Here is an 18,018-nt window from a genome sequence, read left to right as displayed (position 1 = left end):
GAAGGAAAAAGTTTGAGGAGGAAGGAATAGCAGAGAGGATGTGCTACGGACTGACTACAACTTCCCATCCCCATCCTGCTGTGCCACTTGGGGTGGGGACTGAGGTAGATGAGTCAGGAATGAAGAACTGAAGCTGAACTTGGGAAGAAGGGGAAGAGAATGGTAGAAAATCTTGTTTTAATTTGCCTTTGCTTCTCACTACACAAATCTGCTTTAATTGGCAGGAAATTAAAATAATTTTCCCTCAGCCAAGTCTGCTTTTTACCATGATGGTAACTGGTGACCAGTCTCCCTCACTCTTCTCAACAGCCAGGCCTTGGCACTGTATTTTCTCCCCTGTCATATTGAAGAGGGGAAGTGAGTGAGTGGCTGGCCAAGGTGAACCCACCACGCTATGGTCAGTATATTAACCTATTGCTTTAAATTGGCTCTCTGCTTTTCTATTAATCCCCACCACCACATTATTTTAACACTCCCAACCCACAAAAGCTCCTTACTTTATATAGACCTGCAAATTTTTACATGTCATGTTTATCGACCCTGGCAGTGGATTAGGGATCCAGAAGAACACACTGGATCTTAAAAAACATTGTTTTTAAAAGACACGAGTGTACATTCCACTAAATCTGTCAATGTAGGATATCAGGAGTTTTCTATATGGCAAACAGCACAGACGATGTCCAAAACTACAAATAAAAGACCAAGACATTATCTCCAGTTGCAACAAACAGAAATACAGAACACTGCTGAGAAGATCAGTGGGAAAGACAAAACCCAAGAAAGTCTATGAAAAAGGACTCATAGAGGCAAATGAGAAGCTGAAGTCTTTCATATAATCATTTCAATTTGTGAAGACCAGAGCATCTCTTGCCACTTGTTCAAGACCCCTGTTCAAATATGACTTTGTTCCACGATGAGACAGGCTTGAAGACTTCAGTCAAAAATTTGTAAGAGTTTACAAGTGTGTCTATTTGCAATTTGCTTCTGAACCCCATTTAGTAGCTGTTAGTGGGAGTGACAATATCTATGGTGAAAAGAGTCTGCAAGTGAACTGAAGCAAGATGAAATAGGTAGTCCACAGAGTGTTTTAAGAATGTAAGTGAGCCTGGATAAAGGAAAGGTGGTAACACAATGCACCTTATCCAGAACTCCATTTTAAGTGCTTATACTTATATATTTTATCTTATTTATTTACATAGTTTCAATGAAGTGTATCTACACCAAAAAAAAAAAAATCACTCAGTATTATTTCTACTGTGGGCATCTACCTCAGTGCAAGAAAAAAAACACCAGGTATGTGCTCTCACTTCTAGTGACCTGAAAGACAAATAAAGCATGAATCAAATCCCAGTTTGAAGATAGGTCTGAGAGACTCCTATATTTGAAGGTAGGATGACAAAGCTAATTGCCAGTTTTCATTACAGCCTACAATTTTAAATCAACAGAAGCAAAATTTAAGTGTTCAAATCTTATTCACCTGTCATACATATGGTTCAAGAATTTCAACTCCAGAGAAGTACAAAGAGCCTTGAAGCTACATAACTGCAAATGTCATCAAGTAGGATAGTACAGAAATCCATATCATAATTCTTTTCCTCTGCTTTACATTGAAGGAATTTAAAGAATTACAAATGATATATTCTCTGTCTTGTTCAATTTCCCATAAACCCATTCTGAAAAGTTGAGACTGATGAAGTTCAGAAAACACCGCCTGCTCTCTTGGTTATTTGCTTCTGGCTGGGTGTAGAGAAAAAACCTCTCATTAAGCATAACAGAAACAGTGTGAGTCCACTTTAGTCTTGTTGAGATTATGACATTTGTATTTTTGGGCTATTTCCCCCTCCCAGATCAATTCACAAAAAAATCAAAACAAAACAACAAACCAAAAAAACCAACACAGAAAAAAACCTCCAGACACAAATAAACCCTTGTAACAAATGCAAAGTTCCTTTCAACAGATTACCTTAGTAAGAGACATCAAAATCCCTCAGTTTGAATGCAATTTTGTCCCAAACCAGGAAAAATTAAGAGTGCTTCATGATTTTGTTTGGCTGATCCTCGAAAGACCACAGACACCTTCAGTGTCTTGCTCTCTCACAGACAATACTCCATCCCAAAATTTCAAGACAGGTAAGGACTCACTCTGCTAACTAAACTTTTAGTATCACTCATGAGCTAGTAGCCATTGGAAAAGAAAAAATAGGGATTAGTTTCTCATTACTTTTCAAGCACTCATAGTTAGCAGCACAAGTACAATCCCAAGAGCAATTAACGATGCAAGATGTGTTCCTGCAAAACTCCTTCTGTATTCTGTATTATTCTGTACTGTATTCTGCATTCTGTTCCTTCTTGCTACAGAAGTCATCACAATTGCCACCACAGAAACTAAATTTACTGAGACACACAAGGTGATTTTGTCTGTCTAGGACTGTTTTAGATTAAGACAGATCTAGGCTGTAAAATAAAGGAGAAACTTCTCACACAGAGTAAGGATAAAAACTCTCCTAGAACACCACCACAAAATACCACAGAGGAATTTGGCAGTTTGGTCTGCCAAATTCTCATCTCTCAAAAATTTGTAAGTTTTCTTCATTTTCTAAGTGGTTATGCAGAATCATCCAGTGACATTGAGTTAGTAATCACATCTGCATAAAACTTTGAATTCAGAAGGTTATCAGAGCTCTAAAAACAATATCACACAAAGCCCCAAAATTGTGTACAATGTTAGGGGGAAGGAAAAGTTAAGCTGCCCAGTACAATAGAATAAAATGTCCACATGGCAACATAAGAAACATTAGCAATGTAAAATATGCAGTAAAAAAGAAAAGAGGAAAAAGAAGATCCAAAGTGCACACAGCCCCAGGCACCAGATATTGCATCAGCTCCAAGCCAGAGAAAAACTTTAAGCAATTCTTGGTCACAGACTCCTCAGTTGTCTTTTGCCTGGAGTTTTAAATGGACCTTATTTCCTCCCACTCAGCTTTGATCCAACATCTGTTTCAAAGAAACTGGAATTTAATCAAAATAGTTTGACTACCCGACAGCTTTTTCTTTAAGGTTAAAGAGCACAGATCTCAATTACTGTACATTTGAAAATGTCAGTCAAACTAAATGCCACAGCATATAGAAAATTAAATAAACACCAAACACATAGAAAAATGAAGTCAAAAAGTACAGAGGCTGAATATCACTCTTTCTGAGCTTCAGTGGAAAAGCCATGTTACTTCTCATCAGGCTTGTCTTTGGGCAAGCTCATAAACAAATCATAGAATGCATTTCAAGGATATCACCTTTGCAACCTGCCTGCTGCTTGAGATCAGTCAAACAGCAACAACTGCCAATCTCCTTACGTACATCAAACACAGCATTGCTACCAGCTTGTGCACAATCACCTGCTCTATGCTTTGCTTGTGGATTCTCAAGTGAATTCTCTGAGTCAGGTGTATGCAGCACTCTCTCCAGCTTAAAGGTGGCCAACCTTCTGATGATCAGGCCACCACTGCACCATTAAATCATTCAACACTGTGTGTCCCCTGCAGTCCTCCTGACACAACTGTAAGTCAGCCCTCAGAGGCATTGAAGTCATCCCTCATCATCCCTCATCATCCCTCATCAGCATCTGTCAGCCCCATGTAAAATGAGCTCTCCCTCCCAAGAAAATGTCTGAACAGCTGCTCAGCTATCTTAAACGTATTTTTTCATGTTGAACAGGTAATAATTAGTCCCACACCTGTACAAGGATGAAGCAGGTACGTCACCTTTATGTGCTACTTGTGCTTCTGTTCAGGACTTGTCCTCTCGCATGAACTGCCACAAACTCCTACAAAAAGTTTACATTATTCTGCATCGTGGCAAATTTTCTTCCAGTAAAGTGTGAATGCACAAATAGATATTATAAGAAATATACAGTAATGTACAGACATTCAATCATCCATAGGTCAACAGGGAAAGAAAATGGGAATTGACTTATCAATGGGTAACCGACAGAGATATCCCAAAGAACATACCCCTGTTTAAGCACAACAGAGAGAAGAGATGAAGAACAGGACTGAATTCAAGCATGTACATTTGTAAGGAATTTTTAAAGGCTGGATGAAAAGGAGTCACTGTATCCAGTTTTGTAGTACTCTGTGAGTAAAAAGCAGACTTACAGCTTTCATTTCTTTAAGGCATCCAATTACTTTCATTTTTTCAAGGTATCAAGATGTACAGTCAACATTACAAACATCACTCTGTTTCTTCTGAGTTCCAAATAAATAAATAATTAAACTAAGAAGCAATACTAAATTATTTAAGGATTACAGATTTATTACGTTTCCTACTTATTAAAATTCCCGTGCTAAAATTTAATATAAAGGCTAAATATTTATCAGCTGAAAGCTATGTTCAATTTTCTTCCCTACAAGACATTTTATTCCAGTCCATAGCTTGTTGGAAATTCACATTTGTCTCACATGAAAAACTTTAGACACTTAACTCAATATGTCACACCCAAAGACATAGATTTTATTAAATTGCACTTTCCAAAAATTCCAATCTACAAATGGAATTACAAATTGAGAATTGAAATTTTGGACATGGGGGGGAAACTTGAAAAATGTTACTTTTCAATAACCTAAAAAAAAAAAGGGGAATTTCAACACGTGTGCAGTGAATAATGAAATAAACTTCAGACATGCTTTGAGCCAGCCTGGCCAGCACAGGGGTTTCAGCTCAGTAGCACCAAAGTTGGAACAGAAATGCACTGCAGGAAGTTTCCACAGGAATTTCTGATCAGCACAGACCTTTCCAGTAGCTGACTTCTTAAGTCCTTGAGATGTTGCCTCAGCTACTGAGAAAAACATAACATGCCATCCTAGAATGCCTGCCACATTGAAGGTCAACATAGTCCCAGCACAGCCACAGACAACAGATGATTAAAGAGACATCTATCAAGTAATGCTGCAGCTAGAAGCACACCCCTCTGTCATCAGGTAATTTCCTCGTTTATAAACTCTCTTCAGCTGGAAACATCTGTATCTGCACGCAGCCTTCAGCATGGGCAGGGCTGGGACCACCAGTTCCACAGCTCCTTGTGCCTGACAGCTCCCAACCACTCACCCCGCGGGACAGCCCATCGTGCTGCTGGAGCATCTCCAGAGGTTTCAGTTCCCAAGTGCAGCAGAAACCAAAGGAGGCTTTCTTCTGTATTTGTGATTGTTGAGAAACCTGACTAGTTTTGAAACTGCTTTCTGTTAGCAAAAGCAAAACAATAAAAGAGTATTTCTAGGTCTGAGCAATGGATTGTGGTGAGCTCTTTGACAAAACCCAAATTTGCAGTTTTCTAGGAAAGGCAATGGGTTTGATCTCAAAACAAAACTGAAATAAAAATGAAAAAATATGAATGCTTTTATAACATTAAATTGTATGCTTCTGTCAGGTGATTTGGTTTTTCTAATGAAACATAATGGAAAATTTACAATAAAAACCACTTTTGGACTAAAAATGAAAACATTTTTGCAAAGTCAGAACAATGCCTTCCCCATCATTTTCTCCAACAAAGTCAATATTTCAGTAAAACTGATATATTTCCATGCTTTCTTTATTCTTGATAATTTTAATGAAGAAAAAATTTCATTGACAACTTTTATTAGGTTTAAGGAGTGTGGAAAATGTTTTAAACTATATTCTAGAGCTGCAAATATCTGGCTCAGTTCTCATTTTTGCCTATGATTCTGTGCATCCTTGTCCTTAAGATTTGTCAGCCAGACCATATCATGAAACAGATTATTCCTCTCTGTTTGTAGAAGAGCTGATACAACAGGATTCTAACCTGAACTGCAATCTCCAGTGTGAAATATGCTTTACTGCTATTTTTATTTATGCTGACATTGGAGGATGTGTCTTGTATGTGCTACTGGGCAAAAATAAAAGGATTTTCAGTATAGTGCAAGCATATCACAAATAAAATTCCCCATTCAGGATTATTTTCTTCAAAAGAACCTTCTACTCAGAGTTTCTACAAGCATTTCATCACCCAGTGTTGTCTCCTCTAAGAAATTATTATTGACCAGAATTATCTTTTTCTTCTTACAGATTTGGTTCTGAAATCAGTAGCAAATCAGCTCACAAACCAATGAAAAGCAAGTTGTTGCACAGAGGAATAACAGCACCCTGCTTCAGACCAGATAAAATTATAATACAGTTTGCAATCACATTAAACTGCCTAATACACAATTACCAGTGTGACACACTGAGGCCCATAACACACCTAGAGAATACTCTAGGGCAAAAGAGAACAATGACATGGCTAAAGGTATCTGTAGAAGACTGAAACGAGTTCAGAAAAATAGCAAAACCTCCTCCACAGAATATCCCTGTCACCTTCCTCGATTCCCAATCCTACCTGAATTATAATTGATCCTAAGAATTGATGCACCCAGTAGTATAAGTACCCTTTTACTACACAGTTCAGGTGTAATTTTTTACAACAGAAGTAGAAATTAGATTTAGCCATAGCAAATTAACATCTACAGCAAGGATGCATTTTCACCACTTGCTATTTAACACTTAAGACTAAAGTCAGACCTCTTCCAGTTGTATTATCTGTTGTTTACAGACCATTCAGGAACTCAAGAAGGGTTCACTATTCATCTCAGTAATTTACTTTTTTATAAGTAGCTACACAACAATTTTTATTTCAAATTCTTGTTCTCAAAATATCACTCTAGAGTTAGATTTAGCAATAAATGTGTTTTTCAGGGCAATAAGGTGTTGAATATGTGGTCACATAGTATATTTGTAAAGGAATTAAATTTCATTGCATTCTCCAAGAAATTTTGAAAGGCAAGTTATAGTAAATCCACACATGTATTGTTGTGGGATGTCCCTAAAACTGAATTTAAAATATTTATATTTTAAAACAAAAGTAGCAAAACAATTTTTATGGAGGGGAAAAAAAAACACCTTCTTCATAGAAACTCAGAAATTATTCCAGGAGATATTTTTAAAAAATAATCCTAGAAGTATTGCCAATACCAGAATTATTATCTTCATGGCTCAATAATCCAGCCAATAACACACCCTTTTTTCAAATTAAAACAAATAAGCAATACAAAACAAAACCCCCCCAAAACCCCAAACCAAACAAACCCCCCAAAACAACAACAACAACAATGAAAAACCAAATGAAAGCAAAACCAAAAAAACACCAAAACCCACCAGCCAGGGAGGCTGGAGTCCCCTCCATCTTCCAGCTCCCAAGGACACAGACTTTCCAGTCATCATGCTTCCCCTATCTCTCCCACACATCTACATGTAGACAAAAAGTGGGGATGATGGTGAATCATGATTTTAAAGGGTTAAGATTTTAGCCAAGGCTTAGAAGCAATTTATATTGATTAGGATGCAAGCTAGAAAAACAAAAGATAAGTTAATGATTATTAGATGCTTGAGTTAGACCTAAATGATGTATTGTTTGCTGTTATGTGCTTTTTTACTTTTGTTTATAGAAGGAAATGAAATAGATGGACCGTCATAATAACAAATTGAAACCAACGAAACCATGACCAGCACCTGGACTCAATGCTGATCAATCATGAAGCAGGGGATATCAGATTGTGCCAAAATGTCATGAAGGCCTGCCAGCAGTAAGAAGGTAGAAAGGTCATTGTGATGAAGACTTTCCTGACTTCATCCTTCAAGACCACTGATCCAATTTGAGACCATGAACCCAATTCAAGAGAAGAACTGTGCACATGTGAAGGACTAATAGCCTCATTTTAATAGGAAGCAAGAGTGGGGAGTGTTGGGGTTTTGCATATGTATAGTATGTAAGACTTTGGGAAATAAATAGAGGGCAAAGAGCCTTGTGATTCCCGGGCACGACTCTAGGAGGTGTTACCTGTGCCACCCCACGTCGCAATAAAACACAGCACTTTCTAACTTTAACTAGTTAAGAGTTAGAGTTAGTTGTCCATAATCTTATTGTTTTTTCATGATTCAATGAGGAAGGAAAAGTAGATTTTCCATACAGGAAAAAGCTTTTGTCAAAACTATATATTACTACTAATTTTTTTATTTGGTCTTGTATGATGGAATTTTCTAATTGCTATGAATTTTTAAAGCACTTGCAACCATCCATCAGACACCAGGTATTTATTAGAGTGTTGTGTGTTTCTAAATGAATAACTGAAAGATCTGAAATAAACAATAAAATCCCATGTAATTTATTGGCAATTAGTGTAAGAATTTCCAGGAAAAAACCCACAAAATTAGAAAAATATTTTGATATATTAAGGCTCTTTTTTGATGTCATGTTTTTGAGTTACATAACTTTCCGTCTCATAAGAGGCACTATTTTAGAAGGATACTTAATAACCACAAACTATTTGCCTAATTTTCATATGCATCTGTGTGTAAAGGTTTCTGTGGCCATGAGACCTCAGTGGTCAGCACAGGCCTGTAAGAAAGGAAACTGAAGAGGATTTTATTACCATAGGCATCTTTTATCACAGTTAGACATCTCACTGTGCAGCCACTTTAAGTAAGAGTGCTGATGAATCCTTTGTTTTGTGTGGTCTCCTGGACATTTCTCTTCAGAGGGAGAAGTATTTTCCACCACCTTCTTGTTAATCTTACACAACATCTCCAAAGAGCTTGCTGATAAGCTTTCCTGTATTTCAGAGGCACTCTAAAGACGCACTGGGCTAAATTTGTTTCCTCATTTATGGGCAGCACATGACACAGGAGGTGGCTGGGACAGCAGGGATCATCCTGATGACACATAAAGAGCCCATTGCTGCTGGACCCTTGGAGTTCACCTGTAGCTGAGACACTGTGGGCTTTCTACGTTGCACAGCAGAGGCAGCAGATGTGCAGATGTCTGCTCTGGAATGGCTCTGGCTTAAAATGCATTTCCAGCACACATCTTGTATCTCACAGGTATGCAAAAATGTAGCACAGTCAACATCTCTGAGTAGCCTTAGTCCAGTGGAGACACCAACCTCACACCTACTCAGACTGTCTTTATAAACTGCCCAAGAGCCAGGTCAGCTGTTCAAGGGTGTGAAGCAGCTTTTTCATCAATGTTAGCATGCTCAAAGTGCAGAGATAGATGCTAAAGAAACAAAGTGATAGATAAGAATTAGTAATGTAGCCCATTCTGAAGCTTCTGCAATGTCTCAGACAAAATTATAATAAATGTATTACAACTTATAAGCCTCATGATGCTGAGCATACTGCACAACCTTTCACCACTGCATTATTACAATCCTTTTCCTCCTTAAGAACTATAACTATTTGCTAAGTCATTATGATTAATCCAGTGCATAGCATCTCTCAGCATCAGCTAGTCCCAAACTGAGTGATTCTGGCAACAGCAAATTGAGAGTGAGCAAAGCAGCAGTGACTGTGTCTCCAACTACATCATTGTATGGAGGCACAAAGAATGAGAAAACCCACAGCAAAGATATCAATTTATGTTCAACTCTCACCCTATGGTTAAAATAGTTGAGGAAAGGACAAATACATTGTTCATTGAATACTGAACACTAAATTAGCAATAAGGTTTAAGACCATGCTATACATCATTGAAACAATGAAAACTTACATGAACAATTCCTCACTTGTAAAGCTGGAATTATCTTTCCATTAAAAGCAATCAAACCAACCAACCAAACAACAACAACAAAAAAGGGAGGAGGAAGTGAGATAAGTTTTTCTGTCTGGAAAAGATCACAGCATCTTCTAGGCTACAGCCTCATCACTTCAACTCAGATGACATAAAACAAGTAAAACATGAATTAATGCATATGTCCTGTCTCAAAAAAAAAACCCCAAAACAAAACAAAAAAAACCCCACAAAAAACTCCAACACAGAAGCAAAGAAAAAAAATGAGCTTATTTATTTTGCTCTCATTTATGCAAACATGGTATAACTGTAATGACTGAGCTTCTGTTTTTCTTACACCACCAAGCATAAATAAAGAATTATTTCTTGTTTGAAATCCATCTCACATTGTGGCTAATCCTGTTTTCTAAATTTTGGAGTAACACTGATAAAGTATGGACTGAGAGCAATTAACTAAAGCAAGACATGAAAAATGCAGCAAATACAAATCCACCTAAATAGCATGCTAAACAACAGACCTTAGCAATAACATTTTCAAACCAAACCATGTCACTATTCTCTGCATTTTAAGAAGGTTTACATTAAAAACCAGATACATATTCCTGTAGCACCTTTTTTTTCTTACACATTAGAAGTATTGCCATGGAAAGAAACAGAAAAAAAAAAAAAAAAAAACACAAAAGAAACCCCAACCTTTTACCATTTTAGGGAAACTGATGTTTGGAAGCTCTGCTGCTGCAGACTGAGGTCACCCACACTAATGCTTTACCACTGGAAAATGTTTTCCCCTTGCAATTTAATTACAATTCACTCTGTGAGATTTGGCTTGCTCCTGACTCTGTGCTGTAGCGGTTAGTGCTGTTGGAGTTCTGTTTAATCTTGCCCTGCAGTTGAAAAGATGTGTGCAGCCTGTCAGCTTCCAGAAAACTTTAGCCTAAAACTTTAAGCAAAAGAGAAGAACTTCCAAGATTTACTGTGTTAGAACGAAGAGACATAAGAAACTGGTTACTTTTATTTGAAGATGAATATGCTTGAGTAATCAAACAACAAACCTTGATATGATTTTTGTTTGTTTTCCATCTCTCAGTGTGTCCTTGCATGCCAGCTCTTCAGAGCTAAGATGTATCTTCAGACAAATTCCATTCTCTAGTTTGTGTTTTCCATTCTAACTTGGGGTGAAACTGCTCCCTAATTTCCTCCTCAATGAAAGGTCTTTATCAGTGTAAATTAAGCTTTGGACACTGTGCTTCACTCAGTCCTGTTTCTTATGCTAATGAAGATTTCTCTTTATCCCACATTCAGGATGTTTTTGGAATATCTTAGCAAGATGAATGGGCATTACTGATCTGATTGTTTTGTTGACTACAAACACAGAAAAGATGGAAGAATCCAAACCAAATTCATACAGATTTTACAGCTGGATCAGGAGACCTCTTTGTTTAGCCTGCCAGCAATGGAGAGTGTGCTGCAACAAGGTTATATAAAAACTAATCATATTGGAATTTAATTATTCCTAATGTTTCCCTGTTGACTCACTTTATTTTATTTTTTTTTTTTAATTTGACCTCTAGCTAAGTTTCTCAACTGCTGTCAACAACAGCCACAGTGCTGTGCTCTGCCAATTGCTAAGCAAAAAGCCCTCAGCTCACCACACTGCCTTGCCGCCTCCCCATTCCTTGATGGTCAGATTTCACTTAGAGATACAAGGCACTACCTGCTTCCAGGCATTTCCTGCTAAGGAAGAGAGAGGCCAAACAGTTGTGCTTCTTACCTTTCATTTACCCATTCATCTACCTTCATTTTCTTATCTCCTTGCCTAAGCACAGAAGCATTTTATATGTCTTCAAAATAAATAGCAGTGAGGCAATAAAGCCCTGGTATTGCACTATGAACTTTCTTTTAAAATGCCTTACTGCTTACTGAAAAGATGAATTTTTTCTCCTTAATGATGACAGCAGGATTTACAAAACTAGTAAAAGACATGGAGGAGGATGGCATGGAAGGACAAAGTAATTTAGAAATAGTGCATTGCGTGAAATTTGTGATGGTTTTGGTCTCTATGACAAAGTAGATGCTACAAGATAACTAACACAAGTATAATGAGTAAGTCTCTTGATACACAAGTTATGGGATTTTATCACAGTCTCGAAGAAGCCAAAGGAGGAAAAAAAAGAAACCCTGAAGCTGAAAACAGTATAATTAATTAACAAGGAACACAATAGAGGAACAATTTCAGGGAAGCGCATGGAAAGGAAGGCGGACATCTGGGAAGAGTGATGCTCACCACTGCAAAAAACAAAGGAGAAGGAAGTTTAGGAATAAAAGTATTTTATTTTTAAACCTATTTCAATGAAGCAAGGGGTGGAAGGAAATATGAATCCTCACAACCAACTTGGTATGTGCTTTAACTGGATTTTCCTCCTGGAAAAAGTGAACAGTAAGAAAAAGCTTCTTTGGAAGCAGGTAAAGACTGGAGAAACAACCTGGCTCCACCACTCAGAGGAACTCAGCTTTAACAGAGTAAGGTTTTTTATTGCCATCCCATCATCTTGCCTGGTATAAGAGTGGCATTCATGGAAATGGGCATGTACAGGACAAACTTAACAACTGGATGAGGGGTCACACCTCTACAGAGACTGCAGCCCCAAACAGCTAAAGGTAAAGTTTTAGGACTTTTACCAGAGAGGACTCTCATTTTCTTTATCCCACTATAGGGACTGGTTTGAAGATAACAGACTATCCCTAAGTGTGAACCACTGCCCCATCTGCAAGCATAAATCAGCAGGAGAAGAGTTTCTGACTCCTGGAGCAGCCATGGCCGTCACACTGTGGTGCTGCCACCAGCTCTGCTCTTATTCCAGCCTAAGTATCATTTGTCCCTGGCTGTTTCCCCATTCCTCAGCCACACAATCACAGGTGCCTAAAGCAACAGAAGAATTACAAAATAACCAGTACTAAAAAGTGGCAGATTGTTTTAAATTATACCACAGTATTCTTCACTGGTTATGCTATCTCCCTGCACAACACAGTGGGTCCCCACTCGTAATTATTAGGAGGATATTTTTTAAAATCAATTTGTAAAATTTATACCAGCTCTTTAAGAACCTTTGAGGCACAAAAGTATTCTTTCACTTTAAAGCTCCCTTTTTTCTAATTGCCACTCTACACACTCTTTGATTAAAGAATATCACAAACCCAACAGGGCTGTCTGAATAATGCAAAACCAAATTAAATGTGTATGAAAAACCTCCTGTCCCATACCCAAACTCCATATAGGAGTTTCATATTTGTCTGTTTAATACTCTATCTAGGTCTTTTATATGACAGAATAATAAAAGATATGAACAGAATCACAGCAATTTTGGTGGTTTGTTCCCCAAAATTTGCTTTAAAAGTCTTTCCATGGCATACGCTCTTTAACTTCAATGTGACTAAACAAGCTGTCTAGAGGGAGCAGCATGGAAACTGAAGACTGATGGTTTTCTTACTTATCTTTTTCTGTTTACAGTTGAGATTATTTTTTCATTAGCATGATAAATGACTTAACATTTTTCACTACGTTCAATGATGACAAAAGCCAGGCTTATTTTACACAGAAACAGAGCAAAAATTTTATTATAAAATAAATATATATGTGATCAAAATGTGTATAGCAAATAATCTGCAGTCAGAAATTGTCTTTTTGCCTGTTTGCTAATAGACAACAAACTTATAAATGTGCTTGAAATTGTTTAATAAACACTTTTTCTGAACAAATGTAGGCAGATTCTGAAGACAAAGTGCCTATCAGCAATACCAACCTGATTTTTTTTCCATTATTCATACTCTTGCACTGTTCACTGAAAAGAGACTTACTTATATCTGTCTTATCTATAAAGATCTCAGTGATGATTAAAGACTTGAGAACATGAGAAAGAAAGCCAAGAACCTCCACAGAAGGTCCCAGAAGACTGAGTCCCAGCTGCATATCTTCTCCATCAATACAAGAGGCATGTCTTCACCAGTAAGGTTTCCAATTTTGGTGAAAAGTGATAGTCCCAGCATTTCATTTGCTGACAGTTTTTCAGCCTATATTTCTTATTTTCTTCCACTGTCCTAAACAGATCCTCATTTCCTTGTTTTGCCAGACACTTACACTGTAACCACATGACTCTATTCATTCTATAGCTCAACTAGAGACCTCTTAAATTGTTCCTACAGATCAGTCCTTTGAGCTTTCTTAATTTCTTCCTTGACCTCATTAGTTCGCCAAAAACTTTCAGGCCAAGACATGCCCAGCTAATAGCTTCCATTCCAAACCTGTCCTTAGTGTTAGTAAAATATGCAGTTAATTTAGTTTTTGTCCTAAGAGTTGTAGATGAAAATTCCCTGAAACACAGAAAAGATTGATTCCCCCTTTTTTGAACTTTCACTGGTAATTACAGTGATGACTTCTGCAACACAAGTGTTAAACAGATGCAGAAAGAAAAGCAGCCTTGCAGAACAGAGAAAAAAGAAAATAATTTTTTAAAATAAAGAATGGGATCAAATTCTGCTCAAATATAAAGGATAACTGAAAAATTCTGACAGCAGAACATGGTTCATTTCAACTTACTGAACTTAGGGTCTTTTACTGGCAGAAGCAGTCCAGCATCACAGTGAAGTTATTCCAACAGTCAAACAAGAAGATCTCTCAAAAATGTCTTTCTAGCTGATGAATAGATGGCTAAAAAAAATAAATCAAGATCACATAACAAATTAAACTTTATAAAATACATTACTTGTCTCTAGAAAAACATAAAATGGTAATTTTTCAGTATTTTGTATTTAGGAAAAATAAAAGAATCATAGGAAACTAAGGTGAGTTAAAAAATCAAAAACAGATTGAAGTTGTTTTAAATCAAAAATAGATTTAAGTTGGCTTTTTTAATTATTATTGCCACTAGACATGGCATGTGCCAGGAAAAGGGCTCTGTTGTTTCTACAGTTTTAAACAAATTAACCACTGCTTTCCTAGCCAATAATGTATACTGCATTAACTACAGCTAACAGAGTAAAAGACACCTTACTTAAGAATATTCTCAATTGCCACTGGGGATTTAGAGCAACCAAGTGCATGGAGATCCAATTCTACCCCAAGTAAGTCATCCAAATATGAAGGGTGACAGAAATGCAGTCACTACTACAGACTGAAGTTGTTCAGTGTGCAGCTCCTCATGAATATTCTCATGAAAATAGGTATACTTCATCTCCTATGTGTTTCAGGAGACAGCACTGCTCCTTTCATTCCCTCCTGCAATGGGAGGCTGGGAGACAAGCATGAAAGCAGGCACAGTTTTGATGTCAGTGTGAAGAACAAGCTCCGGAAGTCACAGTGCATGACTGCCATTTACAGCAGCTGATAGTCTCTGAAAATGCAGGGCACCTGCAGCAACTCATTTGGAATGCCTATTGCACCAGGAACAGTTGTAAAGACACAGAAATAAATCTTGCTAGTATTTTTCTATCAGTTACTGCTGTCCTGACTTTAATCAAGCAGAAACAGGGTTCATGCTGCCATTTGAAAAAATGATGGACAGAAAAGTGTAATTTGTACTTTGCTGCATGACCAGACCCCACAGGTACACAGTGGTTTCTCAGTCAGGCTCTCTGCTCTGCCATCCACAGCTTTTGCTGCCTGGCAGAGTTGCTGGTCTGAGGGAAAACAACTAACTGGGCAGGATTTGCACAGCACACCACGGCAATTCTTCCACGTCCGCAAATCCACTACTAGTAAGTCACATCCAACCACTCACCAAGATGCAAGACTAAAGTCTCAGGTGAGAACCAAGGTACCAGCAGGAAAAAGGGACAGCATTGTTTTCGAAAATGTAAAAAAAAAAAAAAAAAAAAAAAAAAGAAGCATAATTTTCTTTTTTATTCTTCTAAGAGTGAGATCTAAGCCTCTGTGAATTTACTGAAGTAACAAAGAGACTCAAGTGTATGTTCCTTATGAAAATTTGAGACTCCTTAAGAAATGTTTACACAAAACCATAAGAGTTATGAAGCATGAGCAAGCTTCCTCACTTCAATCAAACTGGCAAATTTACAAATTTCAGTATGACACATTTATTGCAAGCTTACAGTGATGCTCATCTGCCCAGAAGCAGGAATGAAAAACTTAAAGAGTTTGTAATGCTTCACTGAAATTTCACTTGCTGACTAACAAATGAGCATGTCCAACCAGCAGTATGTCTACTTTAGGACATTGAACCTCTGAAAAATAAGACCTCTTGCACAGACTTCCATATCTGTAAATCCAGTCAGGAAAGAGCCCCAGAAAAATACAATGTTCCACAAGCAATACAATTATTTCACCCCTTTAAATTATAGCAAAATAAAAAATGTTCATTAATTTAAAGACTGGAGAATACATATGTCTGGATGATGCTCTTAGCCATATGGTTTAGTGTTAGATAGTCCTGAGAGGGACAGGGAGCTGAACCCTGTGCTACTTGTGGGTCCCTTCTGACTCAAGACATTCTGTGACTCTGTGACGTGTCATGACATGCACATGCACACACAAACATATGTGTACCATAAGACACACACACGTGCATGCACAGATCTACACCAGCTCCATGTCTTGCCATTCTGACTCATGTTTCAGACATGACTGAACACCACTGCTTGGGGCTGACCTGGTTCCCTTGGCAGGACAAAGGCCAAGCACAACATTGAGGTTGTTATGTCATCCCCCTCTTCCCTCTTTCAAAGGACAAAAGGGGTACAGAGAAAGCTGGAGAGATTTCAGTTTCTGTCTGAAGTCTGTTCAGCCACATCTGAGATTAAACCTTGATATAAAACTGCACCCAGGGTCTTCACATGGACGGATCGCCTACCATTCCTACACCTGCAGGTTTGGGTAATTAATAGGGAATTAGTCTAATTAGTTTCAAATTAAATATTTTAAAAACTCACTGAGAATTAGTGTGTAAGCCATGCTAATTAAATATTGAAGGAATAAGTGAAAATAAGCATCAGGAGAGGCGTCTCTCTGCCCCACTCCCAATGCACAAAGGATTTAAGGGCATTTACTAGAACACATTAATTGGATCTGTGAGCTTCTTCTTGACCCCTGATTTTTCTTCAACATATTAAGGCTGTGTAAAATATGTATAAATGCATAAATATGCAAAGCACAGCTACTGGAAATGGATTTATGAAGATTTTCTTAGAAAAACCAAACCATTGCAGGCTTTGATAATATATCCAAAAGAAAGAAAAATACACTCAACAATAATAATGTACCATCTCAGAGCAATACAGAAGCACTCCATTACCAGCATGCAAAATATATAGTAAAAAAGCACTCCTGCAAAAACAGCATAGCAATTCTTCTCACAGATACCTGAATATTACATTACATTAGCCCACAAGTGTAGAGTGATGAAAAATGAATCAGGTGGGTAACCTGACAACAAAGAGAGAAACAGTGAGGATAAATACCTCAGTGGAAGTGGAAGATGGAATGGAATTTTTTTTTCTATAAATATTTATGGCATCAGTGATGATCACTATTCTGCCTGGCGACCCAGCAAACAAAAAATAATTAGATTGTGGTATATTTTGCCATCATGTAGAGAGAATTCCTGTCCAAGCTCGAGGTGTTCTGCTCCCCCTGTTCTGTGCTCAAGCTTTGCACCACCAGCTCCCCACTCCAGACCCTCGGGCTGCAGCCAGGAAAAAGGCTGGGATGTATGGGGTAAGCAGCCCTAAATGCAGCCACCCCAGCTGGGCCAAGGGAGTGAACAGCTTCAGCTCACACCACATCTCTTTTCTTGGTAGCACATATTCTTGTCTCTCTCCTCCCAGCCACTAAGGACTTTCTCAGACACTCAGGAACTGGTTATCTTTGAGACCTCTAATTAATCTGACTAAGCTTTGTAATATCTCAAAGTATTAAAGGAAACTGAGCACTTAATAAAGTAGGAGTTTTTTTTAGGAAACTGACTCAAATCACATCACAGCTTCATAAAAACAGCTCTTAGTGCCTCCCCTTGCTTCCAAAGATCTCTGCTGCAGACCAGGTAGCATTGGTGTTATTTCATCACAGGTATCCCTTTGCCCAAACTTTAAAAACTGTTCTGTCCTGGACAAGAAAGTGGGCATGGTGACATCTGCCCATCCCCTGGGTGACATCTCCATGAGTGGCTCAGAGACCTTCCCTTGGTTACAGAGAAGTTGCATTAGATGTCTCCTGCCCTTTAATCCAGGGTTTATTAAAGCCAGTGAGGATGCTGCCTTTAAAGTCACTGCAAGCAGTAGTTACCAGAGTCTCATCATTCCCTTGCTCTGCATTGCAACAGTGTAATCGTTTTGGGAGACAGGAGAGGGCTGCAGCAGGGACACACCTAGGACTGACTGACTGATCTGGTTACATGGCTCCA

General features: G+C 38.0%; 1 protein-coding gene across 1 annotated transcript in view; it reads right to left on the bottom strand.

Moving 5' to 3' along the window:
- LOC310919063 (putative acyl-CoA dehydrogenase 6) overlaps positions 1–18,018 on the bottom strand; it is a gene marked incomplete at its 5' end in the record, with an annotated part of 81,389 nt that overhangs the window by 34,691 nt on the left and 28,680 nt on the right. The window lies entirely within an intron of this gene.

The sequence above is a fragment of the Zosterops lateralis genome, assembly GCF_965231275.1.
Source record: "Zosterops lateralis genome assembly, chromosome: 1".
NCBI lineage: Eukaryota > Metazoa > Chordata > Aves > Passeriformes > Zosteropidae > Zosterops > Zosterops lateralis.
Note: the sequence above shows the minus strand (reverse complement) of the source record. Positions and strands in the feature narration are given on the sequence as shown.